The sequence below is a fragment of the Parasteatoda tepidariorum genome, chromosome 7, assembly GCF_982258835.1.
Source record: "Parasteatoda tepidariorum strain Cologne lab strain chromosome 7, Ptep-v5.0, whole genome shotgun sequence".
Classification (NCBI taxonomy): Eukaryota; Metazoa; Arthropoda; class Arachnida; order Araneae; family Theridiidae; genus Parasteatoda; species Parasteatoda tepidariorum.
This window is the reverse complement of record NC_141761.1, coordinates 82,972,770-83,000,618: the sequence shown is the minus strand read 5'-3', so window position 1 is coordinate 83,000,618 and position 27,849 is coordinate 82,972,770. Positions and strand designations below refer to the sequence as shown.

Here is a 27,849-nt window from a genome sequence, read left to right as displayed (position 1 = left end):
TGTTTTTTTCACTACTTTGTATGAATTTAGATTAAAATAAGTGAAAAATATTACACTTAGCATTTTAATATTATATGGTTATGAAGTACAGCACAAACACCAATAATCTTTATTAAAGGTAAATCTTACAAACACGGTTCACTTCCAAGCAATAAATATTCAACTTTGCATTTATTTGTAGTTGCTTAGATTTAAAACAAACAGCTTTTCATCAGTAAAAGTTTCTTTCATTTCAAAACCAATTATCGAAAACTTTTTGATTATAAATGAAAAGAAAATCACGCTACTTTTTTTACATTTTACATTACAGTATAAAAATAATTCTCATAATCTAACAGATTTTTTAGATACCATTTGACTGTTTTTTATAATTAAAAATACCAAAATATATTTTTGTCTTTTTAATTTATTATCAGAGTAAAATGAATTTTTATTTAGTATCAGACAAAAATACATAAGCGGACACCGGTATCCTATCTTCGTCAAACGTTTATCATATGTAGTTTCTTCACAAAAATTTCATTTCACTCTCAGTTTGAATTTACATTTAATTTAAATTTAATTCTACATTTAATTTAAAATCTCATTTTACATTTAAATTTTCCATTTTATTTATTTTTTTAAAATCTCAGTTCACTAGATTAAGCAATTACTTTGAAAACATGTACTTTGTTTTCATTTATAATGAAATTAATAAGCTCTAAATATAAATATAAATTAATGCTTTTTCCTTCTAGAACTTCTAATTTATTTATGAAAAACTCTATATCTTCGAGCAAAGTAAACTTATTACGAATATTTATTGTTTTATTTATTAGAGACTTCAAACAAGTACAGCTATATTAAAGATATTCATTTTGCCGAATTGGTACAGTTTTGGTCTGAAAAAGTAAAAGTAACTTTTCAATTTAGTTTAGAATAGGAAACAGCTGGAGCTTATTAAGAAGTTTTATTGAAATCGGTATAACAATTTGTTCGTTGACTGTCTTTAGGAATAAAATATTTTTTCTGCATATTACGTTATCTAAAGTTAATTAACTTTTGTTAAGGATTCTTGAAAGTGAAATGAATATTTAAAAATCTTTTCTAATAAATAATTATGAGTGCTATGTTTAATAATACGACACATCTTTGAAAAAACTAATGGAAGAAAAATAGTTTCGTAATTTAATACTTTGTTTAATGATGAAAATTTGATAATAGCTTTCACATCATAAATTTCAACAGAAAATGTATTAGCTTTTTATTAAGTTTTAAATAAATCTTTTAATCTTCTTCCATTATGATTATTTATTTTCGAATAATTCTTATTTTCATGAAACTATAATTTTCGTACAAGCGAAAATGTGTTTATATATCACAACATTGTTCATATGTTACTTATAAAATTATATATTTGCTTTTTATTTATTTAATGACATTATTTTATTTCGTTTTGTAATTTAAATTAGTCGTTTTTATATTTTTTAAAGAATATGTTTTTTGTTGGAAAAGCATATTCATTAAGCATTTTTATAAGCTAATTTGAATATTAATAAAAAATCATAAGAAAATGTTTTTATTTTTGATACTTTTGATAAGAGTTCAAATTTTTGATAAGAAATTAGAATAAAGTTGCGTAAAGAGATGAAAAACACTCAATACTTCAAATAATTTTGTTTATCCTTTCTCATGCATATATTTTCTCACAAATTCCAAAGATCTTTTCCATAGCATATTAGAAACCATTTTAAATATTTTTGTAGGGTTTAGAGACGTTTTTGAAATTTACATGAAATATTTTAATAGCAGTTGTAGTAAAGTTTGCAAAAAGTGAAGTTAGTAGTTGCTGAAAGGAAAATGTTAAAAAAAAATGTTTAGTAAATAAATAAAAAATTTTCAGATTTTCTTTTAATGTTTCAATATAAAATATGAACATTTTATAAGCTATCTTTAATAATAAATTATAAACAGTTTAATGCACTGTAAAAATTCCTGGATCAAATTACGGTAAAAAGTACCGGCATTTAGGGCGACGGTACTTTTTACTGTAAAATCCATTTTTTTCGAAACATGTTACGGAACAAGAATTTTGATATATCTTAATTTTCACAGTAATAATTACCATAAAATCCCAGAATAATTTTATTTACATACTTATTGATGTAAAAATTACCTAATAATATTTCACTGCAAAAATCGATTTTATGGTAAAAAGGGTTATTTTTTACAGTTACTTAACTTAACCTTACTTAACTGTTTGATGATAACTACTCGTTTTGGTTAAATTATTTATTATTAAAAAAACAGAAGCTTGTTACTCCCAACATATACTTTTTTGAAAAATACATTTTTATTTAAAAAAGGACCTTAAATTAATATTTTAAATAGGGTTAAACGGATAGTAAATGCGTTTCTAAGTTTGTTTTCTATAATCATTAAAAAATTTTACGAGTGAGAGTAATAATTTTTCCCAGAGAAACTTTCTTAATTCTCCAACTTTCAGGTACAGTTTACATAAATTTTTATTTTACTAACCCTTTATTATTACCGAGAGCATTAACTTTTGGGTCCGTGAATGCATTTTATATTTTTTCAACATTTAAGAGCATCACAGATATGGCATTATTTAGTATAATCTGAAAATAAAACTTTCCAATTATTTAAATTTGACGTTAATTTTTTATTACGTTAAGTAATTTATTTTAAGAAATTCTTAGAAATAAATTTATTGTTACAGTTGAAGAACATTAATTAAATAAATTAAAGTGCTTATGTTTAAAAACATATTATTGCTGAAAATAAGTTATATTTTTTATGCTAATAATACTAATTTCAAATATACATTTTCATGAAAATTTTAAAAAATATTAAGGCATATCCATTCAAATAAACTCTTAAAACTAAATATTTATGATATCTGTGAGGTAAATTTCCAAAATAATAGATTATAATTGGAAATGAAGTGAAAGCAATTTATCTCAAGAACAAAAATATATTCAACCAAGTAATAATAGATAACATCATCATTTAATGATAATATGTGCCATTCTTATTTTATATGCCATTATTCCAGCATAAAAACAAAATATTTGTTCCCTAATCTATAATAAATTTATTTTTAATCGGATAAAGCTAAACGTACATCTGCGTGAGTGAAAAATTCCCTCTAATGAGATTTCTATTGGTTTCTTGTAACTTATAAATTTCTGTAAAATGCAATGAAGGGAATAAATCAGGTTTCTTGGACAATATTGGTTAGCGTGACTTGTTTCTAAGGTCAATAAAGTAATCCATTCTTCTTCTAAGAGTAAACTGCAATTGATTGAACTGACTGTTGTCAGAAATGTCCAATCAATTTATATGTAATGAATAAAACATTTTTTTTCCCATGAGAGTGTCATAACGTACTAGGCTGTTTGTAATTGTGTATTAATATGACATTTTTCGAATTATGCAATACATAAATATTTTTTCAGATTTTTTTACATTCAAATATTTGTGTGATTTGTGTCATTTTATATACCATTTTTCCAGAAAAAAATAAAATGTTTGTAGCCTAACCTAAAATAAAATGTTTTTTATCGGGTAAAGTTAAATGTACAGCTATGTAACCAAAATATTCCCTTTAGTACGATTTCTATTAGTTCCCTGTAACTTACAAATTTCTGTAGAAATTCAATGAAGGGAATAAATCAGGTTTCTTGAACGATATTGGTTAGCGAGACGTGTCTCAAAGCAATCAATTCTTCTTCTATGAGTAAACTGCAATTGATTAAGCTGGCTGCTGTTCAAAATGACCAATAAATTTGTTTGAAAAGAAAACAAAACCAACTGCGATTGTTATTAACATCATTTATTTATTTATTTGAGAAAGTATTAATGTATTTGTTTTTTAAATTATAGTTATTGCATTAAAATAACACAATTATTCTAATTATAAATAAGGATGTACTTATTACTTTAGGGCAATAGTATAAAATTAGTTTGTTCACTATTAAATAATGTTATATATTCTGGGGAACCAAACCAATCCTGAATGCCTCAAGTAAAGTAATCACAGGAGCAGGTAAGCGTAGGTTAAACAAAATTTAATACATTATGTAATAGGATATTGTATAAAAGAATGTTATATATTTTGTATTCTCGAGAAACGTATTGATAATTTTGAAAAACATTATTCCCAAATTTTGAAATGATTCCAGATCAAATGAATTGTGAGATACAAAAACCTTTAAAAAAATAAAAAATAAAATATATAAATATATATATATATATATATATATATATATAATATATATATATATATATATATATATATATATATATATATATATATATATATATATATATATATATATATATATATATATATATATATATATATATATATATATATATATATATATATATATATATATATATATATATATATATATATATAATATATATATATATATATATATATATATATATATACATATATATATATATATATATATATATATATATATATATATATATATATATATATATATATATTAAGCTAATATGTATTGGTATTTTCGGAAAATATGATACCCACATTTAAATATGGGATCCTCGTAGCAGCAAAATAACTTAAACCCTAATTGGTTCAATATTGACACATTTTGTCTCAATAAGCGTTCAGAAGGCCGTTATTTTGCCGATATTGGCTTTATATAGAATTTTCCATTTCACTCTATTCTCTACAACCACTTTTAGCGGTACAGCTTCTTTTCAACTAATATAAACCCTTTATAGAATTGACCAATTCAACCGATATTTTATGGGCATTATTCAACCAATATCGGCCCTTTCATCGGAATTGTCATATTTACCGATATTTTATGGCCCCGTTTAGAATTGACCGATTCAACCGATATGTTATAGCCATTTTCAACCAATATCGGCTATATTTAGAATTGACCGATTCAACCGATATTTTATCCACTCTATTTAGTATTATTGAATTACTTTTTAGTTTGTATTTAATGCGCCGTAAACTGTGCATAAGTTAGACTAATTTATATATATATATTTTAAAGAAAACTCTCCAAATATTTTCATATGCTCTGAGTTTTAATGCTTTTGTTAAACGACCCAAAGTTATATATTCAAAAGTTAAATCATTGTTTGTAATAATTATCTATACAATATGTATCAACCCAAATGCGAGCAAACATGAGAGTAAATATTTGTGTTCATGTTTTTCTTTTTATAGGCTTATAAATTTATGATAATAGTCTGTTGGGAAGAATTTTGAGGTTCATTTAATTCAGTAATAAAATAAATTAGCATACTATATTCATTTTTCTCGATAGAAAGAGAGTATTGCGGTTGTAAATATGTGATGAAAGTAACTACAGCTTTGATGTTTTATCGACTATTATGTTTTATCTCTTAAACTCAGATAGAAACGGTATCTTATGGTCCTTCTCTCCCTACTATGGAATCTTATTTTGCAGTGCACCATCACTGAACCTAATCTGTGAAAGATCACATTCCGTTTGTCGAAACTCTCATCTTTATAATTTGCTTCTCGAATTTTTTTCCATCATTTTATTAAGCCTGTATAGTCAAGGTTGTAAATTATATTATTTTTCAGAAAAAGCAAAGTTTTGCTGTTAATATATAATGGTTAGAAGGAAAATAAAATTATATCTCGTTTTTATGGACAATTGCAGTAACAAGACATGTGTGTGTATCTTTTTACGTAATTTATTAAGCATTATGATTTATGGTAATCGACCTGATAATTGGATTATCATCATTATCAAATGGACCTAAAAATAGGAATTTGCTCCACTGTGAGTCAACAAAAAGAGTCTAGACTTAAATTAAATAAGCAACTGGACACTTTCCCCCATCGTATTTTTTTAAAATCTTTTAATTATAAAAGTGCATCAATGCAGAAAGACTCGGGAAATAGAATTTTTATTAAAGTGTTTCATTTATCCATTCAAAATTTTGATCTTTCAGAATCTATTACTACTAAAATTAATTAAAAAGAGAATATTTTAATTGGTCTAATATTTCTAAGTTTTAATGTACATATTAAATGCATTTTGCTTACCCAAATATTTTAAATAAAATTTGATAAAAGCAGTATGTTTGAATAAATTTTGTCACATATTTGCAGCATTTTTATTATTGAATGAATTTGTTACAGTCGTAGATTATTTTTAATGTAAAATTTTTGTAAAACTAAGAACTAATTCAAGCAAAAATGCTTACAAAAAGTGGATATTAAATAAAAAGGACCTGTCTATATCGGCCACCGACTCATTAGGCTTGAAGAAAAAGTGGAAACTAAATTATTAAAGTTTATCGGCCACTGGTTACTAACTGAAAATTTCATTTTCAGGGTATTTTTCTGGTTCTTTAAAACGTAGACGAAGCAAAGGAAGAAGAATAGAAAATGTTTACAGTAAATACTGCAGAATAAAAATTTTCATCTATGTTTTTACGTACCGTTATTCAATCTTTAAAGAAACTATATTAATATTAAAATAACTTGATTTTTGTTAAAAAAAAATTATAAATGAGTCAACCTTATTATGTGAACCAAAAACCAAAATAAAATTCAAATATAAGGTTTGTTTTACTGTTGTCTGCTATCTGGAATATAATTAACTCCAGTAAACGTTCGAAGAATCTCGTTTCAAGTTAATTTAGAGTAACTGACGTGTTTTTAATTGATAAAAAAAAATAGGAAGTATTATCTTAATACCTCCATATTGAATGAATAGAAAATATTTAATTTAAAACGAACTATAATTAATTTCAAAAAAATTACTTTATAGATTAAAAAGTATTGATCCCTTTACTAATCTGACTTTGAACAGGTTTCTGAAAATATTTAATTATAACGAATTAAGTTTCATCCATTTGCTTATCTGAAATGAATTAATTTTTCTTTTTCTGATTAATTCTGCCAAAAAATATATCTTGGAACTTTCTTTAACGAAAAAACTTAATCTAGAATTTTTTCTTGGTCAAATAATGAAGTCCTTAAGAATTGATTGAAATTTATTGGAAGAATTTATGCACATTCATCGAACTTGACTTCTATATTATAATAGCTATTATTATAATATAAAAGTATGATATTATAAATTTTCTACTGTGTAATCGTTATATTCTTAATTTTAATCGTTCTTCATGTTATATTTCTTCAATTTCAGCAGTAAATTTTTAATGTTTGCTTTCGAAAGTGTTATCTTTTTGTAATAAAAATAACGAACAAAAGCTCGTGGGTCTTGATATTCCGATTATGAAATATTCCACACAGTTAAATAGAACATTATAATTAATAAATTATTCCATTCCAATTAATAAATATTCCAAACTGTTAAATAACGCTAAGTTATTTTTTCATTCTATCCCTACTGCTAAATAAAATTTGAGGGTCTCATTATTACTATTGCTAAATATTCCGCCCTTTTAAATAGCATATCAAATCTTGTGGGTCACGCTGTTTCTAATGTTAATAACCACACTATATTGTTGTTGTAGCTTATCCCCTTGGTCTAGTGCCCTAGACCAAGTACAGAAGATCATGTCACATCAGCAAGTCATAGACAGTCTCTCCATCACTCATCAGTTGCCTCACAGAGGCACCAATGCAATCCAAAAGATGAGATGGAAAAGCGATGGCCGAGCAATGACACTAGACATAAGTTTACCACACTATTAAATACCGAATGAAAGGTGGGGGCATACTATTCCGATAGTTTACCATTCCACATTGTTGGAAAAAGGCATGAAGGCTAGTACACCATGCTATTTCTATTGTTAAAGATTGCTAAAACAACATGAAAACTAGTGGTCCATACTATACCATATTATTTAATAACGTATAAAAATTAGTGAGCCATTTTTTTCCTATTGAATATCCCACACAGTTAAGCAAAATATGAAAGAAGTTCAGGATCAAATTATGGTATAAAGTACTGGCACTCTGGGTGCATCATCAGTAAAATCACGTTTTACCGTAAAATATTATGCCATAATTTTTAGAGTAATATTTATTTAATTAGTGTGATTCAGTGATTTTGCTATGTTCATTACTGTAAAAATTACCTTATACTCGATTTTTGTTCCGTAACGTAAAATGAATTTTCGAAAAAAAAGTACCTGTATCCTGAGTGGTGGTACATTTTACCGGAATATATTATAAGTGTAGTGATATTGGTAAGATTAACACTAAAATGAGGTTTCATAATACCCTGAATGTCAGAACTTTTTACTGCATATGAACCGGAATTCTATATATTGTGGGTTATACCACATTTATTGTTAAGCATCCTAAAAAAAGTTACATAAGTTATAAATGCTAGTGAGTCATGTTATTTCAATTGTTAAATATTCCACATGTTTAAATGTTACATGATAGTTAGTATGTCATGCTTTTTATTGTTAAATATTCCATAAGTTTAGAACCAGAATATTTCAGAGTCCATGATTTGATAATTCTAAAATAAATGAATATTTCATGAAAAATTTTCTTTAACAAAACAGATGGGTAACTAATTTAATTAGAAAAGAATTGATTGCTTTTCCTCAATAACCAATGTTTTTCTTGGTAATGACTTCCGTTTTTAATTAAGGAAAAATAAGATTTTCCCCATTATTTTTTAGTTTAAAAATATTAAATTTCTTACTTTTATTTAAAAATCAAAATTGTGGTGTCTATAATCAAACAGCATGACTAAATCATATTAAATTTTCAAACAGAATATTGATTGAGGACCATTTCAGCAGCTAACTAATCGGTTGCTACAGTTTCTTCAAATAAGTTTCAACAACTTACTTTCTATCAAACAAAAAACCTATAAAAGAGGTTTCTAAAACAATACTGCTTATATTGAAAATTTAGCTATTTAGGCTTGGAGGTACACATTGTTTTGAGAAAAAAATAATGTAGAAGCCTTTGAGTCGTAATTGTAGTTTTCGATTCAACTTTTTCTGTTTTTAAAAGAAAAAAAAATTAAACAAAAATCAGCATAAGTATATTCTATCAAATGTCGATCATATGTTTCGTTAATTAACTTTTGGCAACTTTAAACAAAGAATTTCGATATTTTTGAATAATAATGATAACTTTTGGGGGAAAGTAAGACATTTAATTATTTTAAATATAGACTATGCTGCAAGAAATCCCAAATGAAATTATGGTGTAATATACCTTCACTTTAGATGCATCATCCGTAAAATCTATTTTACCGTAAATTACTGTTTAAAGAAATACCGTACTGTTTAAAGAAATATATATTTAATTAGAGTGATTCAGAGCTTTTATGATAATTATTGCTCAAAAAATTGCGGTGTATCACATTTTTTCCGTAATATGTATGGTCTGATAAAAATTAATTTAGAGGTAAAATGTACAAGTACACTGAGTGCCAGTACTTTTCACCGCAATTTTATCAGGAATTTCTTTACATGGTAACATAATTGTTTGAATAACGGGCTGCTTCTTACAACAATCGTACATCTTTCCGTTGATATCCGTAAGTAAATTATTTAGAACCCTCAATTTAAAATTACGTAACACAGTTTCAGTGATGTCTGGCCAATACGAATTCTGTTCTTGAATCGTATTGACCACAGTGATGCCGTAAAACATCCTCATAGATTAGAATCCCCTTGCCATCGGGATTATCATGGGAAATTTCTTGATTTTTCTGTACATGTAATACAAATGCAAGTTAGTTCAGTCAAAAAGTCCTCCACGAAGGCTATTTCAAACCATTGATTTATAAAGGAATTTCCTTTTCCTCTCTTTGGGCTCAAAACTACAAGGTTATAAGGATATGGGGTTGAAAATTGATAAACGTAAACCAAAAAAAGTGTTCAGCTGTTTAATGCCGGTTAAAAATGAAAAATCGTTTCAAATGTAAAGGATAATATTCCCAAAACAGACAATTTTTGCCGTATATTGAAACCATATACCATACAGTCGACTATATTACCCTGTAGACTATGTTACCACATAGTTGAAAAGCAAAAGCAGAGAAACGAGAGGGATCCTGCTAGGTGAAAATGGAGAAGACAATAAAGCGAAGGAAAAAGAACATATAATCTTTAATACTGAAAACTTTACAGCTAGTTTTCACTTCGGAAGGCAGTTTTTGCCTACGAGGGCACTTATTGCTGTGCAGACTTTACATAGATCACGCGCAAATGATGTCAAGTACCTGGTATTTCAACAATTGCTGCAGCTACGATTTCAACTCGAAATTAGCTAGTAAACAGCGCTCTTTAGAAGTTTTCAAAGAAAAAGGAATTAGGCAGGACAGGCCGGGAGATCTATGTGGCCTAATAGTTATTAAGCAGTATGTTTAGAAACGCCAACGTTGAAATAGTTTCCACAAATACAGACGCGTCAACATCACATAATCTTTTTTTTCGTACCCTTAATGGTAGCAAGTTCTGCTACAATCTTACACTTGGAATTATTAACTTGTCTAACACTACATATTTTGAAGAATACTAGTTTTAGATACTAATATTATATATTACTAAAAATGCTATATTTATATATTAATATTTTTATGAAAATACAGCAATTTGTATAACAATACTTTGTTGTCAGACTTTTTATATGTCGTGAGATTTGTAGAACAATACTATTTCCCTATATAACTACTAAATGATTAATATTTAACTTCAAATAAAAGGTACGACAATAAATTTAATGATTTTGATTTTTTAAGGTTTTAAATAAATGAATTGTGAAAAAAATACATTTTAATTAATTACTGCTAAAATATTAATTTTACTGTTTTATTTTGCAAATAATAAAACTTGAAAAGAAACTATAAACTAAAACTAAAATAATGATATAGATTTTATAATACAATAAAAAGCAATAAATGATTATTTTATTAAAAAAGACAAAAAATACAATTGTTTAATTTTCTGACAGCAACACAAATAATTCGTTTACATCCTCGTTAATAAAAAACAACGGTTTCTTTTATCATCATTTTTTTTTCTTTCATAAATTTTCTCATTGTTGAGCCAAATTCAATTAAATATTTATTGGCATTCTTTGAGCATTCATGCGTAATATCCTTATTCTTTATCTTAATTATAAAAAAAATTCGAACGAACTCTGCATTTACGGTTTTTGCTCTTTTAATATGTCATCAAATCCACTTATTCTACTAAGATATGGATCGGTGAAAATCCTCATGTCTTTTCACTCGTTAAAATACTGCTTCTGATGGAAGTAATAAATAATAGATGGAATTAATAAAAATTGTTTTAAAAGATGTGAATAATCAAAATAGAAACTATTTTTATTAATTCTGTAGAAATTATTTTATAACCATAGTTGAATTGGCTACACAATTTTGAGTTTACTATTTACAACTATCAATAATCAACTTCGTAACCTTGTAATTTTGAACCCAATTTCATGAACAGCAAAACTTCGAAAACCTCCCACTGTTTACCACTGATTATACTTCCCGTCACAATTAAGGTCGATGCGAGCCGGGTGCGAAATTCGTAATGGCCAGACATCGTTGGGGTTCGAACCTGGGTTCACCTCACGGGGAGGCGAGTGATCTATCCCCATAGTTGGAGTTATTAAAAATAGTTTCTATTGTCTCTTAAAATTCAGTAATTTTTTCAATTTATTGTAAGTAAAATTTAACAATTTTTCTAAATGAATTCATGGTAAAATGTAAAGACACCTTGAGTGCCAATACTGTTTACTGTAATTTTAATCAGGAACTTTTTTCAATGCATATTTAAATGGAAGAAAATATCACCGAGGAAGTTTCATATTTTTCTCTTAGCTGAAAGCAAATATTTTAAATGCGAGTGCAAAATAAAACGTGTTTTTATTATTTATGTAACTTGCAGCAACAAAAATATACTTTTATTTTATTGTATTACTTATATTTAAGATTATGGAAAGAATAAAAGTTTCGAACTCCTGTTAAACTTTATTGGTATCTTAAGAATATTACTTTCCGTATGCTGTTTTAAATACGTTCTCGTCTGCGCTAGAACTTCAAAGAATAAATAATTGTAATTTATATTAAAAAAGAAAATGTCAACATAGTGCGATTTCCTTATTCGTTCATTTATTTCCTTTTAATGTTTTAGTGTATTGCTAAATTTAAAGAAACCTTATTCTTTTGAGTTGTGCATGATGAGAGCAATATTATATAACTATACATTTATTGCTTTTACTTTTGAATTTTCATAAAATAAACTTATTGAATAACTAACTTTATTTCTTTATACACTGTCACCTCTAATACATTGTGTCTTTATTTTTTAATCCATTTGTCCTTTTACAAGACATAAATATTCATTAATGTAGATTTTTAATAAAAGCCAAGTAAACAGTAGCCATCAAATTAAAAATTATATTCATACAACTTTTTACATTTTAACTGTTAAAGAAATTAATTAAATCATTGCTTTACTTTTTTAAATTAAATGACACTTGGTAAAAATTAAAAATAAACAAGTAAGTTACGAATTATAAAGCTAATGTATTTTTCAAATCAAATTCCAAACCAATAAATTGTATGAGATTGTATTTTGCTTTCATTAATGCTTAAAAAAATATTTATATTTTTTATACGATGGGCATGGACGCATATAAAATGCAAAAAAATAGTAAACAAATAACTAAAACATTTCCAAAACGTATGCAAAATCAAAAATAATAGATCCTTTATATCCAGGTTATTTAACCGATTTTTTAAAAATCATTTATCACCAGTATCAAACATATTATTTGCAATCGTGCGTGAATTTCATAGCGCTTTCCACTATATCCTGTAAAGCAACCTTGAACGAGAACAGTAAGAAGGATTCCTTTGAGAGAATTATGTTCAACAAAGTAAGAATATGAGCCTCATTTCTTTCCTAACCATCATCATCATATAAGACTCAAATATCCTGTTATTGATGCTGGTAGTATCGAAGAATCAGCATTATCTTACATGCAGTTGAATATTTTGACTGTATGTGGGGAGAAATGTATATGTCATATATGAGCATTAAACGTAAGTGGTCTTAAGAGTTTTTGATATGAAGGGAAATAGCTCGTGCTTACAGTTCCCTTTTGATCTTAACTTTTTTCATATCAAAAACATTTTGTGTTTTCCTTTTATGTCTAAATAAACTGATACTACATTTAATATTTTTTTAAATAGCATTTTATATTTTTCTGAAACTAAAGAAATTGTTTAGTTTCTCAACTGCTATCTTATTTTAAGTGATCAAAAATTTAAGGCTGTTGAGTAAGTCTCATCTTTTAAAATGTTAAGTCTTAAAATAACGATAAATTTTTTAGATACTTGTGTATTATTCAAATGGCGTATGGAATTGTTTTGATTGGAGAGAAATAGCTCGTGCTGACTGTTCCGTATGATTAATAACTTTTACATATCAAAAACATTTGTGTTCATAAACTGCTGCTACAATCAATGTTTTTTTTAAGAATATCATCTTATATTTCTTTGAAAATAAATAAATGATTTATTTTTTGGAATTATTGAATTTTCGATTGACATGGAATTATGGAATTTTCAATTGACAACTCACTATTCGTGATAAAGAAATTAAGACTGTTGAGTAATTTTTATCTCTTAAAATGTTGAGTTTTAAACTAACGTAGAGAATTTTTTATTTTTGTATTTTAATCCAACGGCACGTAGAAGAGTTTTGAATTCAATCAACGTCATTAACTCGGCAAAAAAATTTGTTGTTGTTGTTCATTTACGTCGCACTAGAGCTGCGCAATGGGCCATTGGCGACGGTTTGGGAAACATCCCTGAGGATGATCCGAAGACATGACATCACGATTTTGATCCTCTGCAGAGGGGATGGCACCCCCGCTTCGGTAGCCCGATGACCTGGACGCGAAGTCGAGCACTTTACGGTTGAACAGTTCAAAGAGGACCAATACCGCACACCCTCGGTCCCTACACACACTGATCCGAGTGGTCACCCACCCGCACACTGACCGCAGTCAGTGATGCTTGACTTCGATGATCTGCTGGGAAAAAAATTGCTAAATTACCATACTGTATGGTAATGGTAATTTTGGTAAAAAAATCATTATTATGTTTAAAGAAGTCAAAATATACGTTATTTAAGCCATTTATTTAGTAATTCTTCTGTTAATGTTGTCATAACCCAATTATACCGAAAATTCTAGTTCTCCAAATTACGGCACTCATTACCACACATTTAGTTAAAACCAAATTAATTTATCCGAATAAATGGTTTTTATGCCATGTTCTAAAGAGTCATGATAAAATTACCAAATTTTATCACATATTATAAAACCATATTTAAGGGTCAATTTGGCTTAAATCGTAACCAAAGTGATTCGGTAAAAATTACTGACCTTTTTTTAAAGTTCCCATATAGCCAGTATAGATAAATTTTACTGTATTCTGATAGTTTTGACCATAACGTTTTCCTCAGTGTAGGACGACTAATGTCGAATATGTCGCTTTTAACCTTAAAACCATTCTTTAAAGAAATTTGAAATCGAAAGTTTGATTTATTGTAAATATTTTAAATATTACTGTTATTATTATTATTAATATTATAACAAAAATTTTACGATGTTTAAGTTTCTACATTCTTTTATAGTTCTGATACTATTTGTTTTCAATTGCATCAGTTAATATTTAAAAAACAAAATGTTTCAATATCTGTTTAGAATCTGTTAATATTTTAATGATAGTAAAATTGTGGTGCGTAAAAACTTTAGTCTGGCAGTTAGTGTCATTAGAACAGAAATTTCATTCTCTGTCTGTAATGAATTTTCGAAATTGAATAATTGCTATTTTTTAATTTTTATTTATGTACTCATCGATTATTTTTCGTTTTTAGGTTTTTGAAAACTTGTGGAAATTATTTGTTTCCATTAATAACGCATTACACTGTCGAAATTTGTAGTTCATCTTGAACTTAATTCTCGAGTGAAATTGTAGCAATTTTAAATAATGCAAAATGTATTTTGATGAAAATTAAATGATCCATTTACCCATTTACTCGATGCTATGATTCAACTTAAACGAAAACATCTCAATTGATCATCTTATTAAGGCTTCAGAAAATTTTGTTAGGCAACCATGATATGATTAAGATATTATATTTTAAGGCTACGATATGATTCAAAATGATTGTTGCGTAAAAGTAATGGTGAAACCAGTTCATTTAAATTTCATAGATAGAATTCAATATAGGCAAACAATGTGGCAATCATGTCTGATTTGCTAAGCATTGATAGATTTTAAACAATTATTGAAATATTATTCCTAAATGATATTCAGAGGCTTTTAAAAGAAATCACTTTTCATGATTTATATAACAAAATAGATATAGTCTAGCTGCAAGAGAAAATTATTTCGAATAGAAGCAGACAGCTTAATGCATCTAAGAACGCTTCTTATAAAATAATCATGAGTGATCCCATAGAGATTTTGTTTGTGTGTAAGACAAAGGTGGGGGAAAAAATAACAAAAACATAAGAAAAACAGAAGCTCACATGGATATAGTTTTCGTACTTTCTATCTCTGCCTTGAAACAATAATAGTTTCAATGAATTTTTAATCATGCTATCTATAACTAATACAAAAAATAGAAGTAATGCTTGAGGAAAATAGATAAAATTAAACACATTTCATTCAACACTGCAATATATATGTATATATATTGCAGAATATTGTTGAATGAAATGTTCAGTGAGAAATATTAAGCAAATTTGAGAAATACTTGTTAGGCATCTTAGTACTCTGTCAGAAATTTTGTTTTGAAAGTTTTAAATCATAATATGGTCGTAAATTTAACAGCGAGTTATTATAATAAAAACCTTTGCACCCTGTAATGTTTCAAGGCTCCTATATCACTGATACAAAATGGGAACAAATAATATCATCAAATACATTAAAAATTATCCTTTGTTTAATTATTGCCGAATCAATATCATTGTAACTTTTATATGTTACTCCTTAACGAAATTCTGAAAAAAAGCAGACTTTCAGTAAAGTAAAAATTTAGATCTAAGCATAAATTTCAAAAGCAATTTAATCAGAATTTCCAAAATGAAATATCGATGTATCTTTTCCTACCGTTTTCAACGTAAAGTCATTTACTTTTCTGGGTGGTCAATGAACATTACAAAAACGTTTCAAGTACTTTTGAGGGAAAATTCGTAAATACGTATTGCTACTTTGTGTTATTAATTTATTGTCATTAATGTTATTAATTTATTAGTTTATCATGTATTTAATATATTGTATTAGTAATTTATTTTAAAGCAAAGAAAAAAATAGAAACTGGTGAAAAATAATCGCATATAAAGTTCACTTTTTATTTTCTTGGATCATAAATTCTAGCTTCTAATTTATTAATAAATTCATTTATTTACATACATCACATAACATTCTTCTACACGGCACGTAATTGCAGAAGAATTTGAGTCAAGAATATCAGAACACTGCGATAGGTTTTAAACTAGTAAACTGGTTACATGTTAACAAATAATATCCCCCATACCTTCAACATTCCAGAATTTTCCAGTGTTCAGTATTCTTAGTTGGTGACCGTGGACTATTGGACAGTGGAGTATAGATGGCAGCACCGCAGAGATGCTTAACGCAAAAAGTCTAATATTTAAGTTTCAATTAACAAAACACAGCTTGACCTCATTTTGAATCCACTGTCCATTACCTAACGAAAATTCAAACATAACTTTACGCTGTAAAGTCAAATTGCGTTTTCATGGTTATTAAACCATTCTAATTGTAAACAGTTTCAAACCTTGAAGGGTAAAAAACGATGTTTCTAATCTTAAATTTTACTGTCAAATGGACTAATTTTACTGTCAAATAGACTGCTTTCGTTTATCTTATTTTAAATTTAGAAGGAAAATTATAACAGTGTAAGCTTAATGATATTACAACAATTTGTCACTAATTATAGAAGAAAAGGAGCTATGATTAAAATGATAGAAAACCGAAAGTTTCTCACCTTCTTATATTCTCTTTGATTCAGTTTTCTAGACAGTTTTGACATCTAAAAATTGTGCAAGCATACATTTGTTATTTGGAGCCTTCAATTAATAAGTTAATTTATTAAAGTATTTTAATACAGAAAAATGGTTATAACTATCTATAAGAATATTTTAGACGATGACATAAAGAATATTTCCCTCACAATATCTGTTCATGAAAGGAAATTAATATTTTAGATAAACTTACGAAGAAAAATAAATTAGTTTCAAGTTTTTCTCATTTTATTTAAAATTGCTTTCACCTCAATTTATTTTTTTATGTTCTTTCTTAGCTGGTTTCCTTTTATTGATCTTTTAAGAACACTAAAAGCTTATCCATACAAAAAATAGATACAAAATCCACATTTACATAATATGAGTTTAAATAATGTAAACATGAAAAAGTTTTTGTTTTCTATGTGTAGCTTTGGAAATGAAGAATAAGTATTTTTCATTAGTGAGAACTATTTTTTACATTCCTTTTTGATGTTATTACATCTTATTCTCAAAACTTTCGTTTTCTAAAAACGATAATATGACTTTTGCATATATTACGGAATAAAAAATGTAAGTTTTACAAATGAAATATTTAAATAAGAGTATTTCCCTAAATTTTGATGAGATGTAGATTTTATGAACAAAGATGTAGATTTTGCTTACACTTAATTTATAATATTTTGTATTAAATATAATTTAAAAATTATGCAACTTACTGGAATACTTAAGTACAGTAGTTTTTAGTTTGTTATTAACTATTTATTACATTGCATGACTAATTCTAAATAAATTTAATTAAACTTTCTTTGACTTCAAAATATCACCAATAAGATTGCATGAGATGCATATCAAAAAGTTTTACTTATTAAGCAATATATATTAAAAGTTTCCATTATATAAATTTGGACTTTTTTATACGAAAATAATGGTTGGTTGGTTGGTGTCGTATCCTCTATTGAATCATATTTCATGGTGTGCTTGAATAGTTTTTGTTATTTCTATGGCATTAAAAGAATACAAATCCTCTTCTGTGGGGTAGTTTAAGAGGTGAAGGCCTGCAGCGACTGCAGGGCAGTTAAAAACATGATATGGTGTCAGTTCCACATTAAGACAGTTTGCCACAGTTTTGATATTTTCTAGTCCCATCTGCAGAAATTTTAATGTTTTGTTCTTAGTCTGATGAGAGTAGTGGCTGTCTTTCTATCGATGTCAAGGTTAGTTATTTGATCGTGGGCTTTGATTTTTAAAGGGGTGAATAGTCTTGACTTTGCAAAAGCATTTGCATCTGCCAACGTGGCTGGGATTGAATTTTGCTTTAGATCTCTGGCATTTTTAGCCAAGGAATCAGCTACTTCATTGAACTCTAGGTTTACATGGGCGGGAATCCACTGCAAGAAGCAATTTTTCCGGAGACGCTGAAGTTGTCCAAGTTGTTCTAAGATATTTAGGATAAGGCTTGAGATACCTTTGCTGAGGGCCTGTAAGGCAGACCTGCAGTCGCTAAAGATGGTGATACCACTAAGCTGCTCCGAAGGTTCAAGATTGATGTACGTTTCGATTGCCGTAGAAATGGCTATAAATTCTGCCGTAAAATTAGATGCGATTTTTCCAGCACCAGTTGCGAACTCTCGTTTTTGATCATCAAGCAGGAGCAGTACCACTCGCAAAGGTAGTCGGAAGATCCATCAGTAAAAGCCCTGACATGATTGAGGCCAGATAGAGAGTCGATAGTTTTCATCCCAATTTCCTTGAGTTTATTCGCATGATCTTTTTTCGAGCAGGGCTCGATGAGTTCTAGACAGATTGTCGTATTCTCTGGAACAACTCCAATAGCGGGAGTTTCGTTTCTGAAAAGAAAGTCTTCGGGTTTAAGGTGAATTTTTTCTCTGATCGCCCTGTCAAACAGAAGGGGAGATGACCTTTTGAGTCTAGATTTTTTATTCCAGTTTATAATAGTACGATGTGAAATGTGCCCCTCGTCAAGACTATGGGCGTTATTTGTAAATTTAACAATTAACATTTGCCTCCTTTCTTCCAGAGGGACCAAACCGCATTCCTCTTGAATTCTTAAGTTGTTTGTTGATGAGACAGCACCAGACATTATTTTTGCGGCTTTCGCTTGTACTTTATCGAGTCTCTCTCTTGAAGTAGAGGAGGAGTGTGACCATACAGGTGTGGCATATTCCATTATTGGTCTTATAAGAGTTGTGTAAGTAGTTTTCAGTGTTTTTGGTGCAGAACCCCATACGAATATAATAAAAAGTATAAATATAAAATTTATTTATTCCTAACCTCGATACATAATTTGAAAATTACTTTACAGTTTACTTTATAGTTCATATTTTACAGTTTAAAAATAATTAAAAAATAATACAGTTTAGTGGAATGATGTTTAAGTATAGTAGTTTGTAGTTTTTTTATCAAACCTATTCATAACATTCTTCGTCTTAAACTTTTTTCCCTTCCGAATATCCCTAATAAGAACGTTTACTTTGCTTATTAAAATGTTCCAGTTATAAAGAAATAAATATTAAAAAGTTTTGATTATAATGCAAATATAATAAAAAATATAAATTGTCAATTTGTTTATTTCTAATCTCGATATAAAAATTAAATACTATTTTACAGTTCATAATTTTTTAGTACATACATGTATAAAAAGAGGCAAAATGGATTAATTAGATAGGAGGCCGTAAATATTAATGAGATACAACAGATTTTATTGCTAAATTATTCAGGTTTGAATAATTGAGAAAAGCTAAAATCCACTTTTATCTGATAAGCACCTGCAAAATTAGTCTTCATAAGCTTCGTTCCTGTTTTATATTTTGAAACATAATTTAGGAGTGAGGTAATGATAGGAAATGATTACATACATTTTGCTTATAATCACCGTAACTTTGAAATTACTTTTGTTATCTTAAATCTTTCTAATGATCTTTGTAATATTACGAAACTGAATAATTTTCTAGATTGGTAAAATAAAAAGTTTCAGCATTTTATTCTCTTCTTGACACGGTTTAAGAATGTTAATTGTCTGAAATTTAAAATATTTGCTGTAAATGTGAAGCCATTATTATTGAACTTATTTAAAACACTATAGTTAACTCATGCCTTTATTTTCTTAAAAATATAGTTGTGTTAAGAATTTCAGGTGAATAAAACAACCAATTTTAAATTATCATCAGTAATAAATTTGCAATTATATTGACGTTTATATTAAATCGTGAGTCATTCTGTTAGTCGTATGTAATAGAACATAGATTTTCTTTCAAAATATTTACAATATTCGTTAAAACTGATTATCAAGAAAATTAAAGAAAGTGTAGGAGATGTTGACTGAAGAAGTTGAATGATTAATACCAGGTGAAGAATCTTAGTTGTTCGTGGAAAACAGTGCGTGAAAAAATATGTTGATGAATCAGTGTAGGAAATTATTTTTATTCACTCGTCTAGTTATTCTATTTTCCAGAGTGTGAAGATAAATAAATATAGAGAAGATTCAAATTACGATAAATAATAAAAATCGCTTTATTTTTGAAAACATATAGAGATCCAAAGTAAAGAGAAATGTTCATTTTTAATGTGCGTACAAATTAATAAAATAATGAAATTAGAAAATGCACCAGAGAATGTAGCTGCTGGACTAAGCCCCACAATACACCTCCGTCCACCAAGAAATCAAAGCTGCAAGTTGAATGTATGCTTAACATAGTTTTCGCCAAAGAAATCTAAGGAATCCATGTATTGGCTATTTATTGGTTTAATCTATCGCCAAGGCTCTTTTTCTTTGTCTTACGTATTCGCACTAGTTGGCAGAAAAGAAAGTGAGAGAAATAATAATAAATTTTAGTGAATAAAAAATATTAGCAACCATAAAACGGTTCTCAAATTCTATGCTAATGTGTTAGGCAGCTGTAGAGGGAATTTCTAAAAATAGATTTTATTCTGCACTCAATTCAAAGTTGTGGTACAAAAATAATACAGATTATATTAATGATTTGTACTTATTTAAAAATAATTAAATAAGATATTTATTTGTTCTTTAAGTGTTAGGAAATATGTTATGCATATTTCATCATGTCACTGATTTGTTTGTAACTAGACTTGCAAAAATAAGTTCATGTCTTACTATAAAATAAAAAAATGGAAATAGTAATTTTTACTTTTAGAAATAAGTAAATATTTGTAAAGAACATTTTAATTTTATTTTAGTAATTTTATTAATGATTTTATTTTATTTATTTTAATTAATTTATTTTTAATATTAATTTTAATTTTAAAGACCAAATATTTATAAATACAAGAACATTGCTAGGCAACGTTCATAACATATTAGTATTTGACAGTGTAGCACGAATTAGTATCATTTCTACATTAAATTTTGCTTTTCAGTGCATAAGTTATTTTTTCTTATTTCAATTAATGGATGTTATCAACATTAATTGAGGATCATTGACGTCGATGATAGTATGATGATTTCTTACGGTTTTTCTAGACAAATAAATGCATTTACTACATTACTTTAGTTTTCTCGTAAATAGCTTATGTCAACATGCATATAATACCTAAATTAATTAATTAAGCATCATTGGCGTCAATAATAATATGACGGTTTTTAACGTTTCTCCTAAACGAATTAGTACCACTTATCCATTAATTTTGTCTCTGAATACAAAAATATTTCTTTTCAGTTTTATTACCGTTGATTTTAAATAATAAATTTTTTTAGAAACACTTTTTTTAAAGAATTAATAGATATCAAAAAAGCATGTGGTATCAGATAACTTTAAAAGAGTAAATTTGGAAACGTAGACAAACGCGTGTTAGTAAGTAATGCTGTTTATTGAATTTGTTTGACGAAGATAACATAAAATAATTAAAAATTTAAATACGTTCATAAACTAATTTTTTTGATCCAATAGAGCTATAAACTTGCAATTATCACTTATGTTATATTTAAAATATGCAAAACATTGAGTCGTCTATAGTTAAATTCAAAATAAATGGATAACACTTAACCAATCAGTAGATTCCTTTTCGTTTTTTGCTCATCCCACTCGAACGGTTAGTCGGTTCTAATTTTGACAATGACCTTTCTCATGCTTTAAACTGCCTGTATGCCAAATTTCATTGGTTTTGGTTGGATGGTTTAGAAGTCTATGAAAGACACACACCCTCAGGCAGACAACCATTTATATATATATTGATTATTTATAAACTTCAAAAATGTATAATTTTGCTCTAGTAAATTCAATTTTTCAAATTTTTATTGTAAATTTTAAGTTTCGGTGTTACACTAATTTATGCGTATAAATTAATGTATAATTCGATTCATATGATAGAATTTTTATTCATTTTAATGTGTCAACTATCGAAGTGATAAATAAATGGAGGACTTTGGATCAGGAGCAATTTAAAGTAAAAATTAAAATAATTTTTAACAAACAAATATTTTTCTTTTTGATATCATATACCTTAGAGCCATAACGTTTCAGTGTCACAAATAGTATCTTTCTCAAGTAATTAATAAGAAAATCATAAATGTTTCTGAAATGAAATACTGAAATGGATCAGTGAATCGGTGAAGGGCTTATTTATTATTACACAGGCGAAGAGTTACGTAGTTGTAACGTACACTAAGAGAGAGCAAATAGAAAAAAATGACGTCGGTGTTAAGGATTTACTTGTATTTATAGCTTTCTTGGTCTCAAACTCAGCTTCCAATCAGAGCATTCTGATTGCATGCGGAAACAGAAGAAAGCTGTTTCAAATAAATGTGATAACAGTTTGTTTTTCAACAATAATGTACAAAATTGAATAAGAATAAAACTTGCCGATCATTAGTGTTCCATGACTTTTTAATAAAAAAGTTGAATGCAATTAACTTATTTCAATTAAAAAAGTTTTTAAATAAAAATACTACGAGTTTTGTTTACAATTATGTTAATCATCGTGATTTATGCAGTAATTTTTCTTGCTCATCAGACTCTTTTCTACATTCTTTTCTAGTATTTTTAATTATTATTTGGTTTGCAATGAGGGAGGAGGATGTAGAAAATTGTGAATTTATGCAGTAATTTGTCCTGTTCATCAAACTTTTTTCTACATTCTTTTCTAGTATTTTTAATAATTATTTGGTTTGCAATGAGGGAGGGGGATATAGAAAATATTCCACTCCCTTATTACAAACTAAAATATTAAGGGATAATAAAGTTTAGAATTAAAACTAGTACTTGGTAGAGATAGTAATTATATAATTATATCTAGAAAAGTAAATAATAATATCACTGATAAAATCTTGAAAATTTCTAAGAAAAATGTTTCATATAATCAACTTATTTGGATTAAATGAGTTTAAAGCTAAGATTATTAGGATTTTTGTTTGCAATGCAATTAGTAATCGCGATTTCTTCAGTAATTTGCCTTATTCATCAGTATTTCCGTTTTTATATTTTTATTTTCTCTTAAGCATATAGAAAACATTCAGTTCCTTCATTTCAAACCAAATCCAATTACACATTTATCGCTTTTTCGCGCTCTGTCATCTCTTCCGTAGATCTTGTGTTTGTCTGTAGTGATAAATGGATTTGGTAGAAAAAACTTATTTTCTCTGCCTTCTTTCAATGTTCAGTTCCTCTCAAATGGAATGTAAGGAACCGCCTTTCTTTCATTCGGAAAACTTTTTCTTAGATGACATTCTCTTCGCAGCGAGTCATTTGTTTTGTTGCTCTTAATTTTTAAAGAAGTTGTATATTTACCTAGAATTTAAATATTCAAAAGAGAAAGCAATTCTCGTGATTCTTTTTTAATTTCAATAAAAAAAATGGATTTTGTATCTCATTGGGATCAGTACAGTATTGAAAAAATAGAAAGAAGGAAGGAAAATAAAACCGGCTACAACTTATTTTTAATGTATTAAATTCATGAAACATGTAAAAAAATGTATAAGAAAATCTGTTTTTAATTTGTATTAAGTTTCAAAAATATGATAATTTATTTTTGCTCTTTTTGCATTTTATTATATTTCATCGAACGCATCATGGAAAATATATTGGATATGAATTTTAAAATTTATTTAAGTTATAAGATTGCTGCTAGTCAATTTCTGGTGCACAACCAATTTATTTTGGAACCGATTAAATTTTTTTTGTTAAATTAGCATTACAATTTACAATATTCTTTTCTTTCTAAATATTGAAACTCTTAGATAAGGGATAAATTAATGTTTGAAATTGTTTTTTTTTTCAATCCAAATTTTTTAAAGAATTTCTTTATCATAACAAAAAATAAGCATAATAGAAATAGAAACAAAATTATAATTTAATAATAAATATGCATAGAGATTCTGAGATTCTTACAAAATATATTACGATATTTAATTAAATTATATTACATTATTAAAATTATTATTTAACTAAAGAAATTAACGGTATGAAAGAGCTCATAACAAACTCCAAAAACTGCAATAAAATTAATATATAAATACAATTTAAAATGCAAAAAATTAAAGTAGATCGAAGTGCTTACAAGTTTTTAAATAATCATCAAATGTTTATAAGTCTCTTTATACGATGAACGAACATACTCAAGAACTGCATGTAAAAATAACGCAAATAATAGGTATACATTGCATATGATAATAACACGAAAAAATGGTAGCTCAATTTGTGCTTTATTTACATTCTATGGCTTCATTTTCAGTTAAAAACTGCCATAACATACATACATGCAATTTTTTCTCAAAAGTTTTCACTAGTTAAACTAATGATGTAAAGCAATATAGTTGTTTCAGGCTTATAGTTTAATAATTGTCGTTTAATTTTATAACCGGCGTTGAATAACAGACCCAATTATGAGTTTATGACTAAAAATTTTTTGCTCAGTTGTCTTGAAATTTGGAACCTAACCCAAAGAGCAAGAAATTTCTTGAATCAAACATAGGGACATACTAACCTTCGTTGTAGAACCTTTTTTCACCGAAACAACCCTAATTTGAGTTATATGAAGAGGAAAACCACGAAACTTCCCCACGGTAAGCCCAATGACAAAGGAATTTTAACCCTTGGCCAGTCTACCACTGAGGGTATTTTACGTCGGTACTGTGATCGGTGAGTTCCGAGAGCAGGATTTGTACCAACCAGCCACTGCGTCGCATCATTGGGAGGCTGGGAATTTTGATAGTTATATATATATATATATATATATATATATATATATATATATATATATATATATATATATATATATATATATATATATATATATATATATATATATTTTAAATGACGTTTTACTGTATCTATTATTTTTTTAAAGTTATTTTCTTAATAAAGCTTCTTGTGAATTCCAGTCTGTTTCTGTAAAATGCTTAGTGTTCCCTCGAAATTCTTCTTGAAAAAAAGTTGATGTAAAAATTCAATTACGTCTGAAATCCACCCAGCTTTTCTTATTTACAATAGCGATCTGAGTTTCTATAGTTAAGATACACTTTCTTTATTAAAATAGTTTAAAATACTTTTTACAGTTGTTATAAAAACTGGTTTATTTATTAAAAAAAATAGTACTTTCTTTATTGGATCTAAGCATTTTTTCAATAATAATGTTTAGATATAAAATATATATTCCCTACTAAAATCGGGACACAAAATAGCAACAAACCGATGGTTAAATAACAAACATTAAGAGCAGAAGGATGTTTTCTCTCATATAAAACCTTTCTTAATGGATTCTCAGATGAGATAAAGATTTTCTCTTTCCGGTAGCTTTCATTCTTACGTCCAAAATCTTTATAAAAACATGATAAAATGCTACTGCATTTTATTCATTAGAACCCTGTCTACTTAGAAAATATCATTTTTGCCTAACTAGTGCTGTTTATAAAGATAAATAAATTAATTATTTTTATTAACGAAGTATTCTTTTAAGCATTGACTATCTATTTTATTCAGAAAGAAATTACACTCACAAAAAAACATAGGAAAAAGTGTATAATTTTGTTTGAAGAGAGTAAGAAAATTATTAATAACTGAAATATTTCAGAAGATATTTAAACATTTTAAAAAATTAAAAAGCCTTAAGACACAAAAAGGAAAATATATAATATCATCATCAGCTCACACAATCATATTCACAAAAGAGAGTGTTCTCCAATATTGAAAAATTTACCCAAAGCAAAATTTGTCATTAGAATAGTAGAATAGTGTGATTAGCATCACGAAAAATTTCAATGAAAATAGAGCATATTAAGTAAAAAATAGGAAATAAAACAAATCGATTGAAAATAGAAAATAAAATGCAAGAAAAATGCAGAATAAGATACAAAAGGTTATATATAAGCGAGTAGCGAGTTCAAATGTACTTATACTTACCGGCATCTTTCAAAAATGATTTAAAATAATTTCGTAACAAGTTTGCCAGATTACAAAATGTGAAAACAAAAGAGTAAATAGAGGATAGTGGGATAGTATCATGGTGCGTTCTTATTGAGTATAGAAGCGTGTTTAATTTGTTAGTGCTGGATGTGCGCAATCTAATAATATTATACAGGATAATTCAAAATTATAGTTAAAAAATATTCCTTACAAAATAATAGAAGAATTTTTTCCACGAATTCGCCCGAATCGGATTGGCATATAGTAAAAATATAAATTTAGTTAACAAAGAAATTTTTAATTAATTTATTAACGGCTGTAACATTAATTATTTTAATGATTTTATGTAGAATTTAAAATTACATTACTTGGATATGCATTGTTTTTATTAAATTTTGGATAAAAAATCAAATGAATAAGTTTTTCCATTTGATTTTTAGATAAATAAACAATTACAAATTCTCTTAATTATACTCATTTGATAAAGATTAGTATTTAATAAATGGTCTCAGAAACATTAGAATTCATATAATTAGTTCATTTATATTAAATTTAAAATTATTTCTTTTATCGTATATGTCAGCAATGCAAATATTTTCTTCCTTTTTAATACTTAAAAATTAAAATATTATTATCGTTATGATTACGCAGCAAGATTCCCCGGGGTATATATAATTTAACAAAATTGTTTAATTTTAAAAATCTTCCGATATTTGATTTCAAATATTTTGGAAATCAAATATTGGAAAGCAAAAGTCGAGATTATATCTATTATATATCTGTGCAATCAACAATCAAGTTTATGGTTTTTAACAACCTTTTTTAATCCTCTATACCTTTTAAACAATTTGCAACCGGAACAGCTAAAAAATTGTGAATGTAAAGCTATGAGGTTTTCTAACCATTTACAACTAGGAGGCTTAAATGGATATTAGAGCTCTGTGTGTGAGTGATATATTTGTATTCAAATAGTCGTCACCGATTCGAAATTGCAGGAAACTGGAACATTTTTATGTAATAAAGGAATGGAAGAAATATAGTAGTATCAACGCTTGGATTCGAGTCCTTGATCTACCGGTCATGAGATTGACCGATTTGACCTCTTAGCTATAGTTTGTACTCAACTGCATGGAACAAAATGACTTCATAAGGGGGCCTACTTAGCCCGGATAGAATACTGGTTGTTTAACCGTATCAGGAAAGAACAATAAATAAATGTTTTTTGTCATACCAAACAGTTTCAATACCTTTTTTTTAATGGTTATCTGATTCTTTTTGTTGTATTTGAAAAAATTGCGATTAATAAATTGCTATTAAACCATTTTTACAAATAAATTTCTGGCAGCATATGTATATACTACATATATATATATATATATATATATATATATATATATATATATATATATATATATATTATAAATAAATACA

At 27.0% G+C, this 27,849-nt stretch overlaps 1 protein-coding gene across 1 annotated transcript in view; it reads left to right on the top strand.

Annotated features, from left to right (window-relative positions):
- Positions 1–27,849, top strand: part of LOC107451709 (glutamate receptor ionotropic, kainate 2) — a 277,014-nt gene that overhangs the window by 81,388 nt on the left and 167,777 nt on the right. The gene's annotated exons all lie outside the window — the stretch shown is intronic.